General features: G+C 36.6%; 1 pseudogene; it reads right to left on the bottom strand.

Moving 5' to 3' along the window:
- The window catches only part of LOC141550409 (heat shock cognate 71 kDa protein-like), a 34,125-nt pseudogene extending 17,415 nt beyond the window's left edge, over window positions 1-16,710 (bottom strand).
- Between the last annotated feature and the right edge of the window lie 935 nt (window positions 16,711-17,645).

Genomic DNA, 17,645 nt, shown 5'->3' on the forward strand with positions numbered 1-17,645 from the left:
CTGTGAATTCTTTATTTTTTCCAACTCCAATTTCAGGACGTTGTTATTCTCTCTCATAGCTTCCCTTTCCTTTCCCCATTTTTCTTCAATCTCCCTCAATTTTTTAAGAGCTTCTTCTAGGAGAGAGTTATGTGATGGGGGGCAGGAATCGTTCCCCTTTAGGTTGTTATCTGCTGATTCTCTGCTGTCAACTTCCTCGGGGTTGGATACCCGCTCTTTCTCTGTATAGAAGGAATCTATAGTTTTTCTAGCTTTTTTGCTCATATTTAAAAAAATGTTTTGGGGTCTGTCCCTGGGGTAGGAAATTATTTACTTCTTTACCAGCTTCCTCCCAGACTGGATGGATGCAGCGGTCCCTGTGCCTGAGCTAAGGGAGAGCTCTGGGAGAGAGTACCCTACCCCCTCCCTGGAAGTGCCTCAGAGGTGATTAGCACTACTGTGCTTCGAGGGCGTAGAATAGTGAAGACAGCACGAAGCCCAGCCTATGTGTCCGGGTGGGGAGTGGATGTCTGTAGCAGGTGACGTGAGAAGCCCCTGTGCTCAAACTGGAAGTGTCTGCCAGAAACCGCGGTCCCTAGTTCAAAGGTTCCGCTTCTCTGGGACTTCCTGGAGCTGAGTTCCACTCCCTCCAGCTAAGCTAGGCAGTGTGTGTTGCCTTGGGCCGTATCCACCCACTTGTCAATCTCTTAACTATTCTCAGGAGGTAGCTGAGGCCACACCCCCTGGTGCCAAGAGATCTGCTGAGTCACCCCCAGGATCGGGGAAAATCTAATTTGAGTTTTAAAATATTTTGGCTTTCTCTTCTGAACTGCTAAATAATTAGCAGAGAAGAGCTAACAGCCTGTGCCAGATTCCTTTACCTCAGTGGCTTCTCTGATCCCAGAGCCCTTCCCAGCGCAATGGGCGCAGTGTACCCCTACCCCACCGTCTGTGCTGGTCTCTCTTATTCCTCCCCTGAGAACTGACCTTTCCTGTTGAAACTCCAGATTCTCTTCAGCTGGTAAGTCGTGCTTCCAGTCCTTGTGGTATCTATCAGTCCTGAGCTAATTCTGAGACTTAATTTATCTAATTGGTTGTGAGGGAGTGAGGACGTTCACTGAGTCGTGTGTTTCTTCTCCGCCATCTTGGCTCCGCCCCTCCTCTCCCCCCTTTTAATGAGGTGAGAGAAAATTCTCTGAAAAACAAATATGTTAATTATTTACTCTTTGAGCCTCTCCTGATGAGAGTAAGATTCACACAATGATTCTCCCCCTCACTAAGTTCCCTCAGATATGGTGTATTTTCTATGCCTCTTCCTGGGATGTAGTTTCCCTCTTTTTATCATTCCTTCCCCTTTTTCTGAATCGACCTCCTTCCCTTTACTACACCCCCCTTTTTTTCTTTTATATCAGTAAAATCAAATTATCCTTGAGTATTTTTTATATACCCACAACAGAGTTACAGTTCTCAAGGGTTCTGTGTACCTTTTTCTGTTTCTCTTCAGTCTTGTGGATGTAGATCAAATTTTTTGTTTAAGTCTGGTTTTTTTCTTAGAAACATATAGAATTCCTCTTTTTCCTTGAATGACCATCTTCTTCCATGGAAAAAGATGCTAAACTTAGCTGGGTAGTTCATTCTTGGTTGCAGTCCTTGATCTTTTGCCTTACGGAATATCAGGTTCCAGGCCCTTCTATCTTTTAATGTGGAGGCAGCCAGATCTTGGGTGACCCTTATTGTGGCACCTTGGTATTTAAATTGTTTTTTTCTAGCTGCTTGCAGGATTTTCTCCTTTGTGTGGTAATTCTGCAGCTTAGCCACTATATTCCGTGGTGTTCTTTTTTTAGGGTCTATTTCAGAGGGAGTTCGATGAATTCTTTCCACATCTACTTTCCCTTCTGTTTCTATTATCTCTGGACAGTTCTCTTTGATAATTTCCTGTAAAATAGAATCTAGGCTCTTTTTTTGGTCATAGTTTTCAGGAAGTCCAATGATCCGCAGATTATCTCTCCTAGATCTATTTTCCAGGTCTATAGATTTTCCCAGTAAGTATTTGACGTTGTTCTCCAGCTTCTCATTTTTTTTTGTTTTGTTTGACTGATTCTTGGGTTCTCTGTGAATCATTCATTTCTATTTGTTCCATCCTGACTTTTAAGGAGTTATTTTCTTCTTTCACAGTTTTTAGTTCTTTTTGTAAATGCCCAATTTCGTTTTTAAATGAATTATTTTTCTCTATTGAATTTTTTTCCATTTCCCTAATTTTTTTTTGAGAATTATTTTCTTTTTCCAATTCAGAAATTCTATTTTCTTGAGACTTTTTTATCTTTTCCAATTCAGAAATCCTACTTTCCTGTGTTTTTTTTTTAACCTTTTCTAATTCATAAATTTTGTTTCCCTGCATCTCCTGTGAATTCTTTATTTTTTCCAACCCCAATTTCAGGACGTTGTTATTCTCTATCATAGCTTCCCTTTCCTTTCCCCATTTTTCTTCAATCTCCCTCAATTTTTTAAGAGTTTCTTCTAGGAGAGAGTTATGTGAGGGGGGGCAGGGATCGTTCCCCTTTGGGTTGTTATCTGCTGACTCTCATATCCTTTGACCATTTATCAATTGGAGAATGGTTCGGTTTCTTATAAATTAGGGTCAGTTCTCTATATATTTTGGAAATGAGACCTTTGTCAGAACCTTTGTTTTTAAAAATATTTTCCCAATTTGTTACTTCCCTTCTAATCTTGTTTCCATTAGTATTATTTGTACAGAAACCTTTTAGTTTGATGTAATCAAAATCTTCTATTTTGTGATCAATAATGATCTCTAGTTCTCCTCTGGTCATAAATTCCTTCCTCCTCCACAAGTCTGAGAGGTAGATTATCCTCTGTTCCTCTAATCTATTTATTATCTATTCTCAGGAGGTAGCTGAGGCCACACCCCCTGGTGCCGAAATCTGCTGAGTCACCTCCAGGGTCCGGGGAAAATCTAATCTGAGTTTTAAAATATTTTGGCTTTCTCTTCTGAACTGCTAAATAATTAGCAGAGAAGAGCTAACAGCCTGTGCCAGATTCCTTTACCTCAGTGGCTTCTCTGATCCCAGAGCCCTTCCCAGCGCAATGGACGCAGCATGCGAGCACCCAGCCGTCTGTGCTGGCCTCTCTTCTTCCTCCCCTGGGGACTGACCTTGTCTGTTGAAACTCCAGATTCTCTTCAGCTGGTAAGTCGTGCTTCCAGTCCTTGTGGTATCTATCAGTCCTGGGCTTATTCTGAGGCTGATTTATCTAATTGGTTGTGAGGGAGTGAGGACCTTTACAGAGTCGTGTGTTTCTTCTCCGCCATCTTGGCTCCGCGCCCCAAGAAAAGCATTTTCAAATGTAATGTTATTACATTATATGGATGATATATTGGGATGTGCACCTAAGGAACAAATATTAGAAGCATGTCTATAACAGACCATAAAAACACTAAGGAAGTATAAATTGAAAATATCTCCTGAAAAATTTCAAGACAATATCCTTTGCAATATTTAGGCTATGAAGTACATCTTAAGGTGCTTACACCTCACAGTACAAAAACTTCCCTTAAGAACAGAGAAGCTAAACACCTTAAATGGCTTTCAGAAATTGAGAGGAGATACCCAATGGATGCATCCAGTGTTCGGCTTGACAGCCTATCAATTGCAACCATTATATGATATATTAAGGGAAGACAGTGCTTTAACCTCACCAAGCCAGCTTACAAAAGAAGCTGAACAGGCTTTGAGGGTAGTTGAACTGGCTTTATCCAAAGTGGTTGAAAGAGTCATTCAAAACCATTGGAAATATTCGTTTTTGTTGCAAAAGAAGCACTCACAGCAGTCAAGGAAACATTGTGATAGAGTGGGTGAACCTCCAAGCACAAACAGAACAAAGCTTTACTCCTTACTCAGGGCTTGTAGCTACAACTTTTTTAAAGGCCATTAAGTGAGCAGTACAATTACCTGGGATAAGCCTGACAAGATATACACCTTTTATACTAATGCACAAGTTAATATGTACTGTGAAACCATCCCAGAATTGCAAATTTTATTAGCCATGGCTCCAAATTTTACACACGGGTCTCCATTAAAGATAACCCAACTATTACATAATTGGCAATTGATTCTTTTTTTTTTTTAGAATTTTTTTCACAATATATATGCATGAGTATTTTTAAAAAAATATCCCTTGTATTAATTTTTCCAAATTATCCCCCTCCTCCCTCCGCTTCCTCCCCCCGATGACAGGCAATCCCATACATTTTACATGTGTTAAAATAAAACCTAGATACAATATATGTGTGTAAATACCATTTTCTTGTTGTACATTAAATATTAGACTCCGAAGGTATAAGTAACCTGGGTAGATAGACAGGAGTGCTAACAATTTACATTCACTTCCCAGTGTTCCTTCTCTGGGTGCAGTTGTTTCTGTCCATCATTGATCAACTGGAAGTGAGTTGGATCTTCTTTATGTTGAAGATATCCACTTTCATCAGAATATATCTTCATACAGCATTGAATTGTACAGCGATCTTCTGGTATTATTCATTTCACAGAGCATCAGTTGATGTAAGTCTCTCCAAGCCTCTCTGTATTCCTCCTGCTGGTCATTTCTTACAGAGCAATAAAATTCCATGACATTGATATACCATAACTTACCCAGCCTTCTCCAATTGATAGACATCCATTCATTTTTCCAGTTTCTAGCCAATACAATAAGACCTGTCACAAACATTTTGGCACATACAGGTCCCTTTCCGCTCTTTAGTATTTCTTTGGGATATAAGCCCAGTAGCAGCAATGCTGGGTCAAAGGATATGCACAATTTGATAACTTTTTGGGCATAGTTCCAAATTGCTCTCCAGAATGGCTGGATTCTTTCACAACTCCACCAACAATGTATCAGTGTCCCAGTTTTCCCACATCCCCTCCAACATTCATCAATATTTTTTCCTGTCATCTTAGCCAATTTGACAGGTGTGTAGTGGTATCTCAGAGTTGTCTTAATTTGCATTTCTCTGATCAGTAGTGATTTGGAACACTCTTTCATATAAGTGGATATGAGTGGATCAATTTCATCATCTGATAATTGTCTGTTCATAACCTTTGACCATTTATCAATTGGAGAATGGTTTGATTTCTTATAAATTAGGGTCAGTTCTCTATATATTTTGGAAATGAGACCTTTATCAGAACGTTTACTTTTAAAAATATTTTCCCAATTTGTTATTTCCCTTCTAATCTTGTTTGCATTAGTATTGTTTGTTCAGAAAATTTTTAGTTTGATGTAATCAAAATCTTCTATTTTGTGATCAATAATGATCTCTAGTTCTCCTCTGGTCATAAATTCCTTCCTCCTCCACAGGTCTGAGAGGTAGACTATTTTCTGTTCCTCTAATCTATTTATGATCTCATTCTTTATGCCTAAATCATGGACCCATTTTGATCTTATCTTGGTATATGGTGTTAAGTGTGGATCCATATCTAATTACTGCCATACTAATTTCCAGTTTTCCCAACAGTTTTTTCCGAATAATGAATTTTTATCCCTAATGTTGGTATCTTTGGGTTTGTCAAAGATTAGGTTGCTATAGTTGTACCCTTTTTTGTCCTTTGTATCTAATCTGTTCCACTGATCTACCGGTCTATTTCTTAGCCAATACCAAATGGTTTTGGTGACTGCTGCTATATAATATAGCTTTAGATCAGGTACACTTAGACCACCTTCCTCTGAGTTTTTTTTCATTAGTTCCCTTGCAATTCTCGACCTTTTATTCTTCCATATGAATTTTGTTGTTATTTTTTCTAGGTCATTGAAATAGTTTCTTGGGAGTCTGATTGGTATAGCACTAAATAAATAGATTAGTTTGGGGAGTATTGTCATCTTTATTATATTCGCTCTGCCTATCCAAGAGCACTGAATGTCTTTCCAATTATTCAAATCTGACTTTATTTTTGTGGCAAATGTTTTGTAATTTTTCTCATATAATTCCTGACTATTCTTTGGTAGATGAATTCCCAAATATTTTATACTCTCAACATTTGTTTGGAATGGAATTTCTCTTTATATCCCTTCCTTTTGCATTTTGTTGGTGATATATAAAAATGTTGAGGATTTATGCAGATTTATTTTGTATCCTGCCACTTTGCTAAAATTCTGAATTATTTCTAATAGCTTTTTAGCAGAGTCTTTGGGGTTCTCTAAGTATACTATCATGTCATCTGCAAAGAGTGATAGTTTGATTTCCTCATTTCCTACTCTAATTCCTTGAATCTCTTTCTTGGCTCTTATTGCCGAGACTAGCGTTTCTAGTACTATATTGAATAGTAATGGTGATAGTGGGCAACCTTGTTTCACTCCTGATCTTACTGGGAAAGGTTGCAATTTATTTCTATTGCATATTATACTTACTGAAGGTCTTAAATATATGCTCCTGATTATTCTAAGGAATAGTCCATTTATTCCTATACTCTCAAGAGTTTTTAGTAGGAATGGATGTTGGATTTTGTCAAATGCTTTTTCTGCATCTATTGAGATGATCATATGGTTTTTATTAATTTGATTATTAATATGGCCAATTATACTAATAGTTTTCCTAATATTAAACCAGCCCTGCATTCCTGGTATAAATCATATTGATCATAGTGTATTATCCTGGGGATGATTTTCTGAAGTTTTTTTGCTAATATCTTATTTAAGATTTTAGCATCAATATTCATTAAGGAAATTGGTCTATAATTTTCTTTCTCAGTTTTCGATCTACCTGCGTTAGGTATCAGTACCATGTCTGTGTCATAAAAGGAGTTTGGTAGGACTCCTTCATCCCCTATTTTTTCAAATAATTTATATAACATTGGGGCTAATTGTTCTTTAAATGTTTGGTAGAATTCACATGTTAATCCATCTGGTCCTGGGGATTTTTTCCCCAGGGAGTTGATTAATAGCTGGTTCTATTTCTTTTTCTGAAATGGGACTATTTAAGCAATTTATCTCCTCCTCTGCTAATCTAGGGAGCCTATATTTTTGGAGGAAGTCATCCATTTCACTAAAGTTATCAAATTTATTGGCATAAAGTTGGGCAAAGTAACTCATTATTTCTCTAATTTCCTCTTCATTGGTGGAAAGATCCCCCTTTTCATTTGTAAGACTAACAATTTGATTTTCCTCTTTCTTTTTTCTGATAAGATTTACCAAAGCTTTATCTATTTTATTAGCTTTTTCATAAAACCAACTCTTGGTTTTATTTATTAATTCAATAGTTTTTTTTACTTTCAATATTATTGATTTCTCATTTTAATTTTTGTATTTCAAGTTCAATTTTTGGTTGGGGGGTTTTAATTTGGTCTTTTTCTAGCTTTTTAAGTTGCAGGCCCAATTCGTTAATCTTCTCTTTCTCTATTTTCTTCAAATAAGCCTCTAAAGATATGTCTCATCATTGTCATTATCTTGGGTGAAATTGGTAATTGTTTCCATAATTTAATCTTTCACCCAGTCATTCTTTAAGATGAGATTATTCACTTTCCAATTAGTTTTTCGTCTATTTACCCCTAACTTCTTACTGAATGTAGTTTTTATTGCATTGTGATCTGAGAAGAAGGCATTTATTATTTCTGCCTTCCTACATTTAATTTTGAGATCTTTATGTCCTAATATATGGTCAATTTTTGCATAGGTTCCATGAACTGCTGAGAAGAAAGTATATTCCTTTCTATTGCCATTCAGTTTTCTCCAAAGGTCTATCATACCTAGTTTTTCTAATGTTCTATTTACTTTTTAAATTTCTTTCTTATTTGTTTTGTGGTTTGATTTATCTAAATCTGAGAGTGCAAGGTTGAGATCTCCCGGTATTATAGTTTTACTGTCTATTTCTTCTTGCAATTCTCTTAACTTTTCCTTTAGATAGTTAGATGCTATACCACTTGGTGCATATATGTTTAGTATTGATATGGCTTCATTATTTATGCTACCTTTCAGCAGGATAGTTTCCTTCCTTATCTCTTTTAACTAGATCAACTTTTGCTTTTGCTTGATCTGAGATAAGAATAGCTACCCCTGCTTTTTTGGCTTTACCTGAAGTATAATAGATTCTGCTCCAACCTTTTACCTTTACTCTGTATGTATCTCCCTGCTTTAAGTGTATTTCCTGTAAACAACATATTGTAGGGTTCTGATTTTTGATCCAGTCTTCTATCCGTCTCTGTTTGATGGGAGCGTTCATTCCATTCACATTTACAGTTATAATTAATAATTCTGTATTTCCTGCCATCATATTATCCACAGATTATGCTTTTTCCCTTGATACCCCTGAACCCCTTCCCCGATATTTTAATTTATAGACCCCACTTGTGATGCGCAGCCCTCCCTTTTTTTTCAGTATCCCTCCCCCCTCTCTCCAAGTCCCTTACCTTATTCTCCTTTTCTTTTCCCTTTTCCTCTCCCCCCTTTTATTGAGGTGAGAGAGAATTCTTTGAAAAACAAATATGATAATTATTTACTCTTTGAGCCTCTTCTGATGAGAGCAAGATTCATACAATATTTCTCCCCCTCTCTAAATTCCCTCAGATATGGTGTATTTTCTATGCCTCTTCCTGGGATTTAGTTTCCCTCTTTTCATCACTCTTTCCCCTTTTTCTGATACTACCCCCTTCCCTTTACTACACCCCTCCTTTTTTTTTTATATCAGTAAAATCAAATTATCCATGGGGTACTTTCTATATACCCACAACAGATATACAGTTCTCAAGGGTTCTGTGTACCTTTTTCTGTTTCTCTTCAGTCCTTGTGGATGTAAATCAAATTTTTTGTTTAAGTCTGTTTTTTTTTTCTTAGAAACATATGGAATTCCTCTATTTCATTGAATGACCATCTTCTTCCATGGAAAAAAGATGCTAAACTTAGCTGGGTAGTTTATTCTTGGTTGCAATCCTTGATCTTTTGCCTTTCGGAATATCAGGTTCCAGGCCCTTCTATCTTTTAATGTGGAGGCAGCCAGATCTTGTGTGACCCTTACTATGGCACCTTGGTATGTAAAATTTTTTTTTCCTAGCTGCTTGCAAGATTTTCTCCTTTGTGTGGTAATTCTGCAGCTTAGCCACAATATTGCATGGTGGTCTTTTTTTAGGGTCTATTTCAGAAAGAGTTGGATGAATTCTTTTGACATCTACTTTCCTTTCTGTTTCTATTATCTCTGGACAGTTCTCTTTGATAATTTCCTGTAAAATAGAATCTAGGCTCTTTTTTTGGTCATAATTTTTGGGAAGTCCAATGATCCGCAGATTATCTCTCTTACATCTATTTTCCAGGTCTATAGATTTTCCCAGTAAGTATTTGCCATTATTTTCCAGCTTTTCATTTTTTTTTTTTTTTGTTTTGTTTGACTGATTCTTGGTTCTCAATGAATCATTCATTTCCATTTGTTCCATCCTGAATTTTAAGGAGTTATTTTCTTCATTCACAGTTTTTACTTCTTCTTGTAAATGTCCAATTTCGTTTTTTAAATGAATTATTTTGTTCTATTCAATTTTTTTCCATTTCCCTAATTTTTTTAGAGAATTATTTTCTTTTTCCAATTCAGAAATCCTATTTTCTTGAGACTTTATTGTCTTTTCCAATTCAGAAATCCTACTTTCCTGTGATTTTTTAACCTTTTCTAATTCACAAATTTTGTTTCCCTGCATCTCCTGTGAATTCTTTATTTTTTACAACTCCAGTTTCATAGCTTCCCTTTCCTTTCCCCATTTTTCTTCAAACTCTCTTAATTTTTTATTAGTCTTTTCTAGAAGAGAGTTATGTGATGGGGGGCAGGAATCGTTCTACTTTAGGCTGTTATCTGCTGACTCTCTGCTGTTAACTTCCTTGGGGTTGGATACCCATTCTTTCTCTGTGTAGGAGTCGATCGTTTTTCTTTGCTTTTTACTCATATTTTAAAAATATTTTGGGATCTGTCCCTGGGGTAGGAAATTATTTATTTATTTCTTTACCAGCTTCCTCCCAGACTGGTGGATGCAGTGGCTCCCATGCCTGAGCTAAGAGAGAGCTCTGGGAGAGAGTTCCCCACCCCCTCCCTGGAAGTGCCTCAGAGGAGATTAGCACTGCAGCGCTTTGAGGATATTGTTTGTCCTAGCGACTTTCCTGAGGTTTAAGACTGAACAGTAAAGGCAACACAAAGCCCAGCCTATGTGTCCTGGTGGAGCTTTTTAATTAAGCTCTTTATACATCAGCAGCAGATGATGGGAAAAGCCCCTGCACTCAAACTGGATGTGTCTGCCTTGAAAACCACAGTCCCTATTGGCTATTAATTCTTGAAGAAAAGGTTTCTAAAGTTCCTCTTATAGAACCAACTATCTTTACAGATACATCCAAACATAATATTTGTGCTATATATTCTTGTGACTTAACTCTAAAGAGAGTAGTCAGAACTCCTTTTCAGTCCACTCAGCAGAATGAATTGTATGCAATCATTCTAGCTCTTACTTATTATCCAGGAGATATAAATATAACATCTGATTTGGCCTATTCAGTAGGTGTGATACAAAGAATAGCCACGGCCCAAATAAAATTTGTAGTTTCCAATATATATCAGCTCTTTAAGGAACTTCAAGAGCAAGTGAGAAAGCATCCAGGTAAGATGTATATCTTGTATTTCCACTCCCATAGTGGACTTCCCGGTCCTATTTTTGATGGTAATTCAAAGACAGATTGCCTTATAATTATATTGGCCAATACTGCTTTATTTCAGTAAGGCCAAGAATCTCATTCTAAATATCATCAAGCTACTCAAGCTTTACATTTTGCAATTTGGGATAACAAGAGAGGAAGCTAGGTGCATAGTAAAGCCTATACAGCTTGTCTTCCTTTCCACACTCCTACATGCCTGAAGGAAGAACCCTTGTGGCTTGAGACCCAATGAAATTTGGCAAATGGGTGTGACCCGTTATAAATCTTTTGGCCATCTGTCTTTTATCCATGTTGTAGTAGACACATTTTCAAGATTTACTTTTGCAATACCAGCAGCAAAGGAGACAAACTGAGTGCTCACCGAAATTCCTTATATAAACATTTGCAATTATCAGTGTGTAAGCACTAAAGCAATAAAAACACATAATGGACCTACATATACTTCTCAATATTTTGCACACTTTTGTGCACAGTATAAGATTTTACATAGCACTGGCATACCCTTTAATCCTCAAGCATAGGCAATAGTAGAGAGAAGAAACAGAGACATCAAGACACTCCTCCAAAAACAAAAGAAAGGGGGAGCACAGGTAACCCTAGAGAACTTTTTAATTTAGCTCTTTATACAATTAATTTCTTTTTATTTTTATAGCTTTTTATTGACAGAACATATGCATGGGTAATTTTTACAACATTTTCCCCTGCACTCATTTCTGTTCCAATTTTTCTCTTCCCTCCCTCTGCCCCCTCACCTAGATTGCAGGAAGTCTCATATTTGTTAAACATGTTAAAGTATATCTTACATACAATTACATGTGTGCAGATCTGTACAGTTCTCTTGTTGCAAAACAAAAATTGGATTGAGCATGTAAAAATTACCTGGGAAGAAAAACAAAAATGCAAGTAGTCCACATTCATTTCCCAGTGTTTCTTCTCTAAAACTCTGGATTCTATCCATTATTGAGCAATTGGAACTGAATTGGATCTTCTTTGTCAAAGATATCCACTTCCATCAGAATACATTCTCATACAACATTCTTGTTGAAGTGTATAATGATCTCCTGGTTCTGCTCATTTCACTTAGCATTAGTGTATGTAGAGTCTCTCCAAGCCTCTGTGTATTCATCATATTGGTCATTTTTTACAGAACAATACTATTCCATAACATTCATATACTACAATTTACCTAACCATTCTTCAAATTATGGGAATCCATTAAATTTCCAGGGGCTGCCACAAACATTTTGGCAAATACAAGTCTTTTATTATTCCTTCTTTATTATCTCTTTGGGATATAAGCCCAGTAGTAACACTGCTGGATCAAAGCATATGCATAGTTTGATAGCTTTTTGAGCATAGTTCCAAATTACTCTCCAGAATGACTGGATCCATTCAGAAATTCACCAACAATGCATCATTGCCCTAGTTTTCCCACATTCCTTCCAATATTTGTCACTTTTTCCCTCTCATCTTAGACAATCTGACTGATGTGTCTGTATATTAGGTGTGTCTGTATCTCATAGTTGTCTTAATTTGCATTTATGTGATAAATAGTTATTTGGAACACTCATATGAGTAGAAATACTTTCAATTCATCTGAAAATTGTCTGTTCATATCTTTTGACCATTTATCAATTGGAGAATGGTAAGATTCTTGTAAATTAGAGTAAATTTTCTGTATGTTTTGGAATGAGATCTTTACCAGAACCTTTAACTGTAAAAATATTTTCCCAGTTTGTTACTTCCCTTCTTCCTTGTTTGCATTAGTTGTTTTTGTAGAAAAGCTTTTTAATTTGGTATAATTAAAATTTTCTATTTTGTGATCAATAATGAGCTCTAGTTCTTCTTTGGTCAAAAATTCCTTCTTCCCCCACAAATTTGGTAGGTAAACTATCTTTTGTTCCTCTTATTTATTTATTGTCTCATTCTTTTTTTTTTAAATTCATTTTAATATTTTTTATTTACCAGATATATGCATGGGTACATTTTTACAACATTGACAATTGCCAAACCTTTTGTTCTAATTTTTCCCCTCCTTCCCCCGCCCCAGATGGCAGGTTGACCAATACATGTTAAATATGATAGAGTATAAATTAAATACAATACATGTATACATGACTAACAGTTGTTTTGCTGTACAAAAAGAATCGGACTTTGAAATAGTGTATAATTAACCTGTGAAGGAAATCCAAAATGCAGGCAGACAAAATTAGAGGGATTGGAAATTCTGTGTAGTGGTTCATAATCATCTCCTATTGTTCTTTTGTGAGTGTAGCTGGTTCAGTTCATTACTGCTCTATTGGAACTTATTTGGTTCATCTCATAGTTGAAAATGGCCCCATCCATCAGAATTGATTATCATATAGTATTGTAGTTGAGGTATACAACGGTTTCCTGGTCCTGCTCATTTCACTCAGCATGAGTCCATGTAAGTCTCTCCAGGTCTTTCTGAAATCATCTTGTTGGTGATTTCTTACAGAACTATAGTATTCCATAATATTCATATACCACAATTTATTCAGCCAATCTGCATTTGATGGGCATCCATGCAATTTCCAGTTTCTGGCCACCACAAAGAGGGCTGCCACAAACATTCTTGCACATACACCCCTTTCCCTTCTTTAAGATCTCTTTGGGATACAAACCCAGTAGCAATACTGCTGGGTCAAAGGGTATGAAGAGTTTGATAATTTTTTGAGCAGAGTTCCAAAGTGCTCTCCACAATGGCTGGATGTATTCACAGTTCCACCAACAATATATCAGTGTCCCTGTTTTCCCACATCCCCTCCAACATTCTGCATTACCTTTCTCTTTCATTATAGTCTCATTCCATACGTTTAAATGATGAATCCATTTTGATCTTATATTGGTATATGTTGTTAACTGTGGGTCCATGCCTAGTATCTGCCATATTAATTTCCAACTTTCCTAGTAGTTTTTGTCAAATAGTGAGTTCTTATCCCAACATTTGGGATCTTTGTGTTTGTCAAACAGTAACTTGCTATATTTGTTGACTATTTTGTCCTGTGAACCTAACCTGTTCCACTGATCAATGAGTCTATTTCTTAGTTAATACCAAATGATTTTGGTGACCGTTGCTTTCTTTATAATATTGTTTTAAATCAGCTACAGCTAGGCTGCCTTCATTTGATTTATTTTTAGGTCATTAAAATAGCTTGTTAGGAGCCTGATTAGTATAGCAATAAGTAAATATATATTAGTTTAGGTAGTATTGTTATCTTTATTATATTCGCTCAGCCTATTCATGAGCACTTAATATTTTTCTAATCTAACTTTATTTGTGTGCAAAATATTTTGTACTTTTTCTCTTATAAGTCCTGACTTTGCTTTGGTAGATAGATTCCCAAATATTTTATGGTATTGACAGTTATTTTGAATGGAATTTCTTTGTATCTCTTGCTGTTGGATTTTGTTGGTGATGTATAAAATGTATAAAAATGCTGAGGATTTATGTGGATTTCATTTATATCCTGCAACTTTGTTAAAGTTGTGGATTATTTCTAATAAGTTCTCTAAGTATATACCATCATATCATCTGGAAAGAGTGATAATTTGGTTTTCTTATTACCTAATCTTATTCCTTTAATCTCTTTCTTAACTCTTATTGCCAAACCTAGCATTTTTAATGCAATAATGAATAATAATGGTGATAGTGGGTATCCTTGATTCACTCCTGATCTTTTTGGGAATGGTTCCAGTTTATCCCCATTACATATGATGCTTTCTGACAGTTTTAAATATACTCCTGATTATTTTAAGGAAAATTCCATTTATTCCTATATTCTCAAGTGTTTTTATCAGGAAAGGATGTTAGATGTTACCAAATGCTTTTTCTCCATCTATTGAGATGATCATATGATTTTTGTTACTTTGGTTATTGATATAGTCAATTATGCTAATCGTTTTCCTCTTATTGAACCAGCTTTTCATTCCTGGTTTAAATCCTACTTGATCATGTTGTATTATCTTGAGGATGATTTCTGTAATTTTTTTGCTAATATTTTATTTAAGATTTTTGAATCACTATTCATTACAGAGATTGGTCTATAATTTTCTTTCTCTGTTTTCAACCTATCTGGTTTAGGTATCAGTACCATGTCTGTGTCATGAAAGGAATTTGGTAGGACACCTCCAGATGGGGCTGCTCCACCCCCGGGGAACCCATCAGGCATGCCTCCTGGCATACCCCCTGCACTCTGGTACAGCTTATTGATGATGGGGTTGCAGATCTTCTCCAATTCTTTCTGCTGATGCTCAAATCCTTCCTTTTCAGCGGTCTGGTTCTTATCTAGCCAGTTGATTATTTCATTACATTTGTCAAGAATCTTTTGTTTATCTTCATCACCAATTTTGCACTGCAGCTTTTCATCTTCCACAGTAGCCTTCATGTTGAAGGTATAAAATTCAAGAGAATTCATGGAAGAAACCTTATCTCTCTGCTTCTCATCGTCAGCCTTGTATTTCTCAGCCTCCTGGACCATTCGTTCAATGTCTTCTTTGCTCAGACGATCTTTGCCATTTGTGATGGTGATCTTGCTCTCCTTGCCTGTGCTCTTATCCACAGCAGAAACATTAAGGATGCCATTTGCATCGATATCAAATGTTACTTCAATCTGAGGAACACCTCTGGGTTCTGGGGGGATTCCTGTGAGATCAAACTTGCCAAGCAGGTTGTTATCCTTTGTCGTTGCTCTCTCACCTTCATAAACCTGAATAAGGACACCAGGCTGGTTGTCATAATAGGTGGTAAAAGTCTCTGTCTGCTTGGTGGAGATGATGGTATTACATTTGATCAGAACTGTCATAACTCTTCCAGCAGTTGCAATTCCAAGGGAAAGAGGAGTCACATCCAACAGCAGCAAGTCCTGCATATTTTCAGATTTGTCTCCAGACAAAATGACAGCCTGGACAGCTGTGCCATAAGCAACTGCCTCATTAGGATTGATGCTCTTGTTGAACTCCTTGCCATTGAAGAAGTCTTGCAGAAGCTTCTGGATTTTGGGGATGCGATTGGAACCACCCACCAGGACGATGTCATGAATTTGTGGTTTATCTAGCTTGGCATCTCTTAAGGCCTTCTCCACAGGATCCAGTGTGCCATGGAAAAGATCAGTGTTCAGCTCTTTGAACCGGGCTCGGGTGATTGATATATAGAAGTCGATACCTTCATAGGGGAGTCAATTTCAATAGTGTCCTGGTGCTGGAAGAAAGCGTATGCTTTGCACGTTCACAAGCAGTGAGCAGATGGCGAACTGCCCTTTTTTTCTCATTGATGTCCTTCTTGTGCTTTTGTTTGAACTCGGCAATGAAATGGTTGACCATGAGGTTGTCAAAGTCCTCCCCACCCAAGTGGATATCCCCAGCTGTGGATTTGACTTCAAAATTGACATCTTCAATGGTAAGGATGGAAACATCAAAGTACCACCTCCAAGGTCAAAGATCAACACATTTCTTTCAGCACCAATCTTTTTGTCCAAGCTATAAGCAATAGCAGCAGCAGATGGCTTATTGATGATTTGGAGCACAAGACTAGTGCTGGTTCCAGCATTTTTTGTGGCCTGATGTTGGGAATCGTTGAAATAGGCTGGTACCCTAACCACAGCATTTGTCACAGTCTTCCCAAGGTAAGCTTCAGCAATTTCTTTCATTTTGGTTAAGACCATGGACGATAATTCTTCAGGATAGAAACTTTTGGTCTCCCCTTTGTACTCCACTTGGACCTTAGGCCTGCCTGCTTCATTCACCACTGTAAAAGGCCAATGCTTCATGTCTGACTGTACAACTGCATCATCAAATCTTTGACCAATCAGATATTTGGCATAAAAAACTGTGCTGGTGTGGTTCATTGCAAGTTGATTCTTTGCAGCATCACCGATTAATCATTCTGTGTTGGTGAAGGTGACATAGCTGGGGGTGGTCCTGTTTCTTTGGTCATTAGCGATTATCTCCACTTTCCCATGTTGGAAGACTCCAACAACAGGAATAAGTGGTGCCAAGATCAATGCCAACTGTGGGTCCCTTAGACATGGTTGCTGGGGAGTTGGGGGTCGTAGCTGACCTCTGTGGAGAAAGAAGGGCTGCTGCTGCACTGAGTAGATCCCTTTTCATTTTTAAGATAATAATTTGATTTTCCTCTTTCCTTTTTTTAAATCAAATTTACTAAGGGTTTATCTATTTTGTGGTTTTCTTCATAAAATCAACTCTTAGTTTTATTTATTAATTAGATTAATTTTTTTACTTTCAATTTTATTAATCTCTCCTTTTATTTTTAGAATTTCAATTTTACTGTTTGACTGGGGTTTTTTAATTTCTTCTTTTTCTAGCATTTTTAATTGCAAGCCCAATTCATTGACCTTCTCTTTCTCTATTTTATGCAAGTAGGCCTCTGGAGATATAAAAATTCCCCTTATTACCACTTTGGCTGCATCCTACATTTTGGGATGAAGTTTCATTATTGTCATTTTCTTGGGTGAAGTTATTAATTATGTCTATGATTTGCTGTTTTGCCCAATCATTCTTTAAGATGAGATTATTTAGCTTCCAATTATTTTTGTATATTTTCCACTGGCTTTTATTGAATGTAATTTTCATTGCATCGTGAAATGAAAAAAAAATTATTTACTCTTTCTGTTTTTCTACATTTGAATTTGAGGTTTTTACATTTTAATATATGATCAGTTTTTGCATAGGTTCCATGAACTGCTGAGAACTGTTTTAATTTTTCTCCTCCTTCCCCTTCTCCCAGATGGCAGGTTGACCAATACATGTTAAATATGTTAAAGTATAAATTAAACACAATATATGTATACATGACCAAACAGTTGTTTTGCTGTACAAAAAGAATTGGACTTTAAAATAGTGTACAATTAGCCTGTGAAGGAAATACAAAATGCAGGATACAAAAATAGAGGAATTGGGAATTCTATGTAGTTCATAGACATCTCCTAGAGTTCTTTCGCTGG

Source organism: Sminthopsis crassicaudata, chromosome 1 (genome assembly GCF_048593235.1).
Source record: "Sminthopsis crassicaudata isolate SCR6 chromosome 1, ASM4859323v1, whole genome shotgun sequence".
In the NCBI taxonomy this organism is placed as follows: Eukaryota; Metazoa; Chordata; class Mammalia; order Dasyuromorphia; family Dasyuridae; genus Sminthopsis; species Sminthopsis crassicaudata.